Genomic DNA, 10,467 nt, shown 5'->3' on the forward strand with positions numbered 1-10,467 from the left:
AAAGGTAGATCTGCTTTCTCTGGAGTGGAGGAGGTTAACGGGGGACACAATTGAAATCTATAAAATTAAGAGGGCCACAGATAGGACAGACTCTAGGAAACTTCTCCCCTAACCCCCCCATCCCCTTTTCCTTCTGAGAGGCTGTTTAAAGGCCACAGCTCGCAACAGGACTTCATGAGTCAGTGCCAACATTTACCGGAGGAACACACACAACTCCCAAACCAGCAAAGAGCACTTTTTGGATAAATTACCCACTGACAAGCTCACTCAAGGGGTACTTTAGCAGATGCCGCCTACATGGATTTGAGTAAGGCATTTGATAAGGTTCCTCATGCTCCAGAAGATTAAGATGCATAGGATTCATGAAGACTTTGGTCATACATATTCAGAACATAGGAGACAGAGGGCTCGAGTGGAGGTGCGTTATTCTGCCTGGAAGTCTGTGATCAGCGGAGTTGCACAGGGCTCTGTGCTGGGACTTGTGTTTGTGACATGTAAAAACGACTTGGACATAAATATAACTAACTGGGTTGGTTAGTAAGTTTGCAGACAACACCAAAATCGGTGGAGTTGTGAACAGCAAGGAAGGTTGTCAAAGTATACAATGGGATATAGATCAGCTACAAAAATGGGCGGAGAAATGTAAAGTAGTGTTTAATCCAATCAAGTGTGAGGTGTTGCACTTTTGGAGGTCAAATATAACCCTATCTGTGCCCCTCATTAGGTATATGTTTGATGGCATCACCCTAAACAGCATTGACATGCAGAGGGACCTTGGGGTCCAAGTCCATAGCTCCCTGAAAGGGGCAACACGAGTAGATAGAGTGGTAAAGAAGGAATATGGTATGCTTGTAATCAATAGTCGGGGCATTGAGTATAAGAGTCAGAAAGTCAAGTTGCAGCTTTATAGGACTTTAGTTAAGCACATTTGGAATATTGCATGCAGTTCTGGTCACCCTAACACAGGAAGGACGTGGAAGCTTTGGAGATGGCACTGGAAAGGTTTACCAGCATGCTGTCAGGATTGGAGGGGTATTAGCTGCAAGCAGATGTTGTACAAACTTTAATCATAGAACAGCACAGCACAGGCACAGACTCTTCGGCCTATAATGTCGGGGTTGAACAAGATGCTGACTAACCCTTATCTGCCTGCACATAATCCATATCCCTCCATTCCCTGCATATCCATGGGCCTTATCAAAAGTCTCTTAAATGCGCTATTGTATCACATCTGCCACCACCACCACCCCGGCAGCGCATTGTAGGCACTTACTACACTCTTTGTAAAAAATCTAGCGCCAGACATCTCCTTTAAACTTTGCCCCTTTTACCTTAAAGCTATGCCCTTATGGCGAGTCCGAAACTTGTTGGTTGTAAGAGGAGTTTATTGCAGCCGCAATATTCGGATACAGAGTTAAACAACAAGGTAAAGGACAACCAATACAAACTTACTGTCTTCCTTGAAGACTTCGCCGAACTCCCTCAATCGGGCGCCAAACACACACATGACATCGCTGGCCAATCAGCGATGTCGCTCTCTGGACCAATCCCTATGGTCGCGTTCCCACGTGACCTCGCTGGCCAATCCGAGGGTTCGACGACCTGGACCATTCTCTATGGTCGCTACATGACCCCCCCCAGAACCCGAGGTGCGGAACCTAGCAGGGAGCCGGATTTCGCGACCATAACGAGTACGGAGAGGGACAGCCTGAACCACAGGAGCCGGAGGTTCCGGACTTGGCGGAACAGCCGGAACGAGAGGTTCTGGAGGAACTACCGGAACGGGGGGTCCTGGAGGGACTGCCGGAACGGGGGGTCCTGGAGGAACTGTCGGAACGGGGGGTCCCGTACTGAGCGGAACTAACGGAGGTCGGCCTCTCCTAGGGGTTTGACCGACCAGGACTGGTTGATCCGGGTCCAAATGGGCAGGTTTGAGCCGGGACACCGAGACGAGCTCACTCTTGCCGCACATGTCTAAGGTGAAGGTAGCCGTTCCCTTACGTAAAACCCGGAACGGCCCTTGATAGACCCTCTGCAACGGGGCGCGATGGGCATCTTTACGCAGAAAAACAAACTCACAGTCCTTCAGGGAAAACGGTTCATGTACCATGGGACACCCATGACGTGAAGTCGGAACTGGAGCCAGGGAGCCCACCCGTTCCCGGAGAGATGCTAACACTGATGGGACTGTAGGCAGCAGGTCTGAAGGGTCCGGAAACAGATCTCCGGGTACTCGAAGTGTCGAGCCATATACTAGCTCTGCGGACGACGCACCGAGATCTGGCTTAGGAGCAGTCCGGATGCCCAAAAGAACCCAAGGGAGTTGGTCTACCCAGTCCGGGCCTTCAAGCCTTGCACTGAGGGACGCCTTAAGTTGGCGGTGGAACCTTTCTACGAGTCCATTTGCTTGGGGGTGATATGCAGTCGTGGGTTGTAACTTGGACCCGTACAGTTCTGCCAGCGCGGCCCAGAGGGACGAAGTGAACTGTGGCCCTCTGTCAGTGGTAATAACTGCCGGGACCCCGAAACGAGCTACCCAATGAAGGGCCAAAGTCCTAGCACAAGACGCTGATGAAATATCAAACAATGGGAAAGCCTCTGGCCACCGGGTGAACCGATCCACCACCGTGAGGAGGTGGGTGTAGCCCCGGGAGGAAGGCAAAGGCCCGACCAAATCCACGTAGATGTGGAAAAAACAAACAGCCGGGACCTCGAAATCCTGTACGGGGGGCTGGACGTGGCGCTGGACTTTAGCGGTCTGACAGGGCACGCAGGAACGTGCCCACCCCGCTACCTGTTTCCGCAGGCCATGCCAGACAAACCTCGCTGCTACCAAGGCAGAGGTGGAGCGGATGGACGGGTGCGCCAGCCCATGAATGGCATCGAAAACCCGGCGCTGAAGGGAGGGCGGTACTACCGGCCTGGGACGGGGAAGAGAAACATCGCACCAGACTTTCGTGCCCTCCGACCCACAAGCTACCTGGGCCAACTTCAATCCCGAAGTGGTGGACCGGTAAGCCGAAACGGTATCCGCTAGGAGCTGTGCCTCCGCAAGCTCCTTGGGATCCACTTCGCAGTCCACCGCCGAAATAGGGGGAAAAGCAGGTCTAGACAGGGCGTCAGCAACGGCATTAAGCTTACCCGCGACATGACGGACATCGGTGGTAAATTCGGAGATAGCGGTCAGGTGCCGCTGCTGGCGGGCCGACCATGGGTCAGACAATTTCAAAAAAGCAAATGTTAATGGCTTGTGGTCCGTAAATGCCACAAATGGGCGGCCCTCGAGGAAGTACCTGAAATGACGAACAGCTAAATAGAGAGCCAGAAGCTCTCGGTCAAATGCGCTATACTTCAGCTCGGCCGAATTTAGTTGCCGGCTGAAAAACGCTAAAGGCTGCCAACGGCCACCGACCTGCTGCTCCAGAACCCCGCCCACCGCCACGTCAGAGGCGTCAACCGTCAGGGCCGTGGGGGCGGAGGGGCTCGGATGGACCAACATGGTGGCGTCTGCCAAAGCTGCCTTAGCTGCTGTAAAAGCCGACTCAGCGGTCGGGGACCACAACAACTCTACCGGATTCCCTGCAAGGCATTGGAAGAGTGGGCGCATGACTCGCGCAGCTGCCGGAACGAACCTATGGTAGAAATTAACCATGCCTACGAACTCCTGTAGCCCTTTTACTGTGGTGGGCCTAGGAAATGCCCGGATAGCCTCCACCTTTTCGGGCAAAGGGGAGGCGCCGGCAGGGGTAATTCTGTGCCCTAGAAAATCAAGAGCAGGAAGGCCGAATTGACATTTGGAGGGTTGGATTATGAGCCCGTGGTCTTGGAGCCGCTGGAACACGGTCCGCAAATGGGCCTGGTGTTCCTGCACGGAGGGGCTGGCTACCAGGATGTCGTCTAAATAAATAAACAAAAACGGTAAACCCCGGCCCACGCGGTCCATCAGTCGCTGGAAAGCCTGTGCCGCGTTCTTTAAACCGAAAGGCATACGCAACCATTCAAACAACCCGAACGGAGTAATTGTTGCAGTTTTCTGTATGTCCTCCGGTCGCACCGGAATCTGATGGTATCCTCGCACCAAATCGATTTTGGAAAACACCACCGCTCCTTCCAGCCCAGATGAAAAATCCTGTAGGTGCGGTATGGGGTAGCGATCAGCCGTGGTGACAGCATTGAGACGCCGATAATCGCCACATGGTCTCCACCCCCCAGATGCTTTGGAGACCATGTGTAACGGCGAGGCCCACGGGCTGTCAGACTGACGGACAATTCCCAATTCCTCCATTTTCCTGAACTCCGCCCTTGCCACCACCAGTTTGTCTGGCGGTAGTCTCCTGGCCCGAGCGAAAACGGGAGGGCCTTCGGTGCGGATGTGATGGACCACACCGTGCTTAGCCGAAGGCATGTCAAAACGTTGGACGAGCAGCTCCGGAAACTCTGCCAGAATCGCAGCATACGAGTCGGGGGCCGCGACGACGGCCTGGACAGTAGGGCTGGGCGAGGAGGCGATTGTCGGAGCGACGTGCTCATCTTCGGCGGAGGGTCGGAGGTCGTTACCGCGGACATCAGGAACCAGTGAAAAAGCCCAGAGAAAATCTGCGCCCAGGATCGCTTGTTTGACGTCGGCTATGATGAATGGCCATTCGTACGTGCGGAGGCCTAACACAAGGGACATCTTCCGTGTACCGAAAGTGCGAATTGGGCTGCCATTAACCGCGATGAGGGTGGGACCTGTCTTACCCGATCTGGTTTCGAGGTCGGTCGGCGGCACTATGCTGACGATGGCTCCCGTGTCTACCAAAAATTCTGTGTCCGTGAATCGATCATGGACATAGAGGCGCTGGTTCTGGCCAATCGTAACTGCCCCTATGTACGATCGGCCGAGGCATTTCCCGCGAAGGTACAAGGCAAACGACAGTTGCGGGATTCGTTACCCCATCGTAGGTGATAATAGCACCAGCCGCGCTTGTGCGGATCTTTTTGGCGGGCTTTCTGAGAATTGGCGGGAGACATGGCGCCATCTTGCCGTCGCTGTGGCGTGGTCACTGATGTCGAGACTTTGTTGATCGAACCACTCGCCTTGTTTTTTGCCGCTATGAGCGCGTCCGCTTTCGCTGCATATGCTTCGGGGTCCTTAAAAGAACAATGCGTGAGCAGCAGTCGGACATCCTCGGGAAGTTTCTCGCGGAATGCCTGCTCGAACATAGGGCAATCCGTATGCTCACCGGCTAGCATCATCATTTCGGCCATGAGGACGGAAGGCAGTTGGTCTCCAAGATCCGGTAGGTGCAGAAGTTTTGCCGCACCACCATGCTTATTAAACCCGAAGGTTCGCAGTAATACTTTCTTCATGGCCTCGTACTTGTTTTCCGCAGGTGGATTCACGATGAACCGCATCACGCGCTTGGTTGTGTCCGGCGATAGAGCGCTGACGAGGTAGAAGTACTTCGTGGATTCGTCCGACACCTTCTTTATATGAAATTGAGCCTCGGCGTGGATAAACCAAGCTTGCGGTGCGTGCGTCCAAAACAACGGTAGATGAACGCCTGCCGCGCTTGACTCCGGTGTGCCCTGCTCGGTCATCGTCAACGAGGCGTCGGGTTCCTGCTCAGTCGGTGATCGTCCAGATCACGTCGGGGTCACCAATATGGCGAGTCCGAAACTTGTTGGTTGTAAGAGGAGTTTATTGCAGCCGCAATATTCGGATACAGAGTTAAACAACAAGGTAAAGGACAACCAATACAAACTTACTGTCTTCCTTGAAGACTTCGCCGAACTCCCTCAATCGGGCGCCAAACGCGCACATGACATCGCTGGCCAATCAGCGATGTCGCTCTCTGGACCAATCCCTATGGTCGCATTCCCACGTGACCTCGCCGGCCAATCCGAGGGTTCGACGACCTGGACCATTCTCTATGGTCGCTACACCCTCTTGTATTTGATACTTCCAATAAAAGAATAGCGCAAAGATGCAGCCAGTAGAGCTGCAGCCTCATAGCTCCAGCAACCCAGGTTTGATCCTGACCTCCTGGTGTTTGTGTGGAGTTTGCATGCGCGGGTTCGATCCTAACTACGGGTGCTGCCTGCAAGGACTTTGAACATTCTCCCCGTGACCTGCGTGGATTTTCTCCAGGTTCCTCCCACACTCCAAAGATGGACAGGTTTGTAGGTTAATTGGGGTGGTATAATTGTAAATTGTCCCTAGTGTGTGTTGGATAGCGTTAGTGTGCAGAGATTGCTGGTCGGCGCGCGGACCTGGTGGGCCGAAGGGCCTGTTTCTCTGTATCTCTCAACTAAATTAAACACCTCAGCCTCCCACGCTCCAGTGAAAACAATCCAAGTTTGTCCATCCTCTTCCAGAGAGAACCTGGCTGATTACAGAATATGAAAAGTCTCAATTAAAAATAGAAAGGCATTGAGAGAGTATAAAAAAAATAGATAGGCTGCCAACATAAAGTGGAGTTCACAAGTTTTCAATGGGAAAATAAATCTAATGGAGAGGCTGACTAAAGACAAACATGTTGAGGGCGGTGTAAGGTACTGGCTGAATAAGAACTTTTCACCAGGAGCATGAGATCTGAGAAGTAGATAAAACAATGAGAGGCACAGATAGAGTAGTCAGATTCTTCTTATCTAGGGTGGAAATTCAAATACTATAAATCATAGCTTTAGTGTAATGGGGGATGGTTTAAAAAAGATTTATGAGGCAAGTTTTTCACCAGGGAGCAGGGTATTTCAAATTAATAATGAAGAGAGAACATGCTTGAGGCAAAGCATACATTAAAAATCAATAGCAGCAGCTATTAGAAACATTGGCTGAAGTTAAAGTAGTAAGTCAACAAGACTAGATGAGATGTATTCAGTGGCTGAAGATCAGATTTCACCCACCCATAGGCACAGTGGACGTGAGCTTCACTTTATGAAACTGAAACATTGATGCAGGGAGTGACAGCTACACCATACATGGCCCTTTTCCCAACTCACACAAGGCTTTCGATACGTTATTCAGGGATAACTGTGGAACCCTCTCCTCAGCCACCTTTAGCCACTCAGCACAATTCATCTCCATCTTATGTTTGCTTAACAATATTGCAAAAGCTACGATCCCATCCAATGGATCTACAACGCAAGACAATGCCGGATCAATTCTGCCAACACTCTTCTCCATCTTTCTCACCACAATGATGAGGAGTGCAACTCATCGTTCAAACTAGTGGGGAACTGTTCAACCAACAGGAATGCCCTCTGGATCCAAGGTCACAGAATACCCACCAGTTGAGCTGCAGGATACAGGCAGGGCTTGCACTTGTTCAAACTCGGAGACCGCTTGTCAAGATACTGGAGACACTTTCATCAAAGCAAGTAAGAGGAACGCACAATGTGGCTACAAGAGCAAGTCAGAGGATGGGAATCCTGTGGTCAGTAACTTACCTCCTAACTTGCGTGGTGGCATGGTGGCGCAGCGGTAGAGTTGCTGCCTTACAGCGAATGCAGTGCCGGAGACTTAGGTCCGATCCTGACTACGGGTGCTGTCTGTATGGAGTTTGTACGTTCTCCCCTTGACCTGCGTGGGTTTTCTCCGAGATCTTCGGTTTCCTCCCACACTCCGAAGACGTACAGGTTTGTAGGTTAATTGGCTGGGCAAATGTAAAAATTGTCCCTAGTGGGTGTAGGATAGTGTTAATGTGCGGGGACGCGGACCCGTTGGGCCGAAGGGCCTGTTTCTGCGCTGTATCTCTAAATCTAAAAATCTAACTTCCCAAAACCTAACCTCCATCTAAATGTTCAGGTCAGGAGTGTGATCAAACATTCTCCACCTGTCTGAATGAATAAACTTGACATCATATAAGATATACTAGCCCATTTAATAGGCATCCCATCAAGAAACATTCACTCACTCCACCCCTGATACACAGCAGCAGCAGTTTGCACCATCTACAGGATGCACTGCAAGTGCAGCCACACGAAGGTCTTCTTAGACGGAACTTTACAAACCCACCACCTCTCCCAGCTGAAGGACAAAAGCAGCACATGCATGGGCAACACCATCATCTGGAAGAATCTCTCCAAGCCACACACCATCTTGACATGAGAATTTCACCTTTCATTCACTGTCACTGGGTTAAAAACCCAGAACTCCCTCCCTAACAGCTTTTGGGGTAGAATCCTACCACAAGGTGAAGCAAGCATATCCACCTTGCTTCGTAAGCAAGAAGACAGCTTACGATCACCTTCTCGGGCAATTTTGGGATGGATAATAAAATGCTGGCTCAGATTGTGAAGCCAACATTCCTTGAATGATTTTTAAATTTTGATATGCACAAAGTCCTCTACCAACTTGCCCCAGATGACTATATTGCCCTTTGACAATAAAGGTTCATGGCGAGAAAGAACATGGACCACTTCCCATATCTTAAGAGTCACCATTGATGAAGAGTGTTTGAAAAGCTGGACCTCAGGCCTGGCATGAGTCATGTAGTCTATTGGGCAGCGGTGGGCCTGTCTTTCTGTCTGCTTGAGACCTGGACTATCTTCAGCATCCCAAGAGAGATGTCACCAACTCTCCCTGCAAAATCCTAGAAATGTATGTATGCACACGTGTCTATGTGTGTGCCTGTGTGTGTGTGAGTGTGTGTGTGTGTGTGCAGAGGAGGAAAGGGGGAAGTGGGCATGTTAAGAGAGTCAAGAGTGTTTAGTTGTCATATGCTTCGGGACCAGAACATTGAAATTCTTACTTGCTGCAGCTTTACAGGCACATTAAATGCAACAATACAACAAACAAAAATACAATAAATTATCAGTTATATTAGGTAAATCAGACCGTAATAGTGCAAAACAAAGTATATAGAGAAACCTTAGTAGAACAAAGTCCATGGTAGTTCATTGCTGAGGTCAGGTTGTGTTTGGGATTGTGTAGGGTGGTTCAAGAGTTTGATAGTTGAAGGGAAGAAGCTGGTCTTAAACCTGGAGGTAATGGTTCTCAGGCTTCTGTACCTTCTTCCCAATGCTAGCAGTGATTTGAGAACATGGCCAGGATGACGTGGTGTGTGTGTGAGAAGTGACAGTATTTAAAGAGTGGCATAAACAATGACATAGAGGTGATATCATGGTGTTGTGATATTCAGCTTTACAGGCACTGCTCATTGTACACAGGTTGTCTCTCAAGGGCATGTATCACACTCCCAGGCATGGCAACCGCTCTCGCTCACTCACAGCAGCTTCCTCTTCAGCCTCTCCCTTCGCCAGTGGGTGGCACTGTCATGTACTGTCAACTGACACCCTTCTCCCACCTCTGTGTGAAAGTGCAAGCAGCGGTGGTGAACCTAGATTCTCACTTTAAAGCATCTTTTTGGGAAGAGGCCACACCGATTCTGATGCACTCTTGATGGCTGTCAATTTCACAAGCATTTTTTGTGGATCCAATTTGTTTCCAAAGCTGGTTCAATCCTTTTTCAGGCAAAGTTATCTGGAGGCAAAGAACTTTCGAGCAGGGGCCTTTCAGCCCACCAGGTCCATGCTGACCATCAAGTTACCATCTATACTAATCCTATCTCCTAGCACTTGGTGTGTGGCCTTCAATACCATGACAATTCATGGGCTCACCTCTTTGTTAGATGACCATCAGGTTCAATGACATCAGTTATGCAGTCTTTGTTGGTCATTCTGAGTGTGGCTGGTGAGACCAGCCCTGGAGATGCAGTTCCATTGGAGTTGCTACATTTAAAGTAGACACAAGCCCTTTTGGTCAAAGCATATTAAACTGTTCTATCCCAGCACGGAACTCCATCTCCAGCAAGGAGGCACTGCCTGCTGTGTGCGCGAAGACCAATGTGAAAAACATTGCTAGTGCAAGCCGGCAGGGAACAGGAAATTGGAAAGCATTGTTGTGGGCTAGGAGGAAGGAGCAGCCATGTCGGACCAGATCACATTGTTGAAAATCATGTTGGCGATGAATGAGGGCTACTAATCTCTTTCCGCCGCCAGCTTCACCACAAGATGAGGTAATGCTGAAATCCGGTGGCTGCCTCGGGAGAGATATACAAACTCGTAGAACTCGTTGCAGAGAGGAGGGGAACTTCAAAGTAGGAGGAGATGTCACAGTGGTGCAGTAAAGGGAAACACAAGAAACTGCAAATGCTGGATTCCTGAGCAAAACATAAAGAGCAGGAAGAACTCAGCAGCTCAGGCAGCCTCTAAAGGGAAATGGATAGACGTTACAGTCGGAACTCTTCTTCAAACTGCTGTGTGCTCTAGGAGTAGGTGGTCATAGGAGGTCCTACAGCTGCTGGGTGAGTGGATGGTGCACTACCTGCAGCAGGTGAAGCAGGTGCACTGAGTGGCAGTGGAAGCACCTGATGAGATTGGGCCAGGCCAACCTCTACTTCATTGGCCAACACTGGGCCAGGCCAACCTCTGCTTCATTGATCTAGTGTTGCCAGGACACCAGGCCTAAAAGTGAGAAAATAA

This window comes from Rhinoraja longicauda, chromosome 6 (assembly GCF_053455715.1).
Source record: "Rhinoraja longicauda isolate Sanriku21f chromosome 6, sRhiLon1.1, whole genome shotgun sequence".
Taxonomy (NCBI): Eukaryota; Metazoa; Chordata; class Chondrichthyes; order Rajiformes; family Arhynchobatidae; genus Rhinoraja; species Rhinoraja longicauda.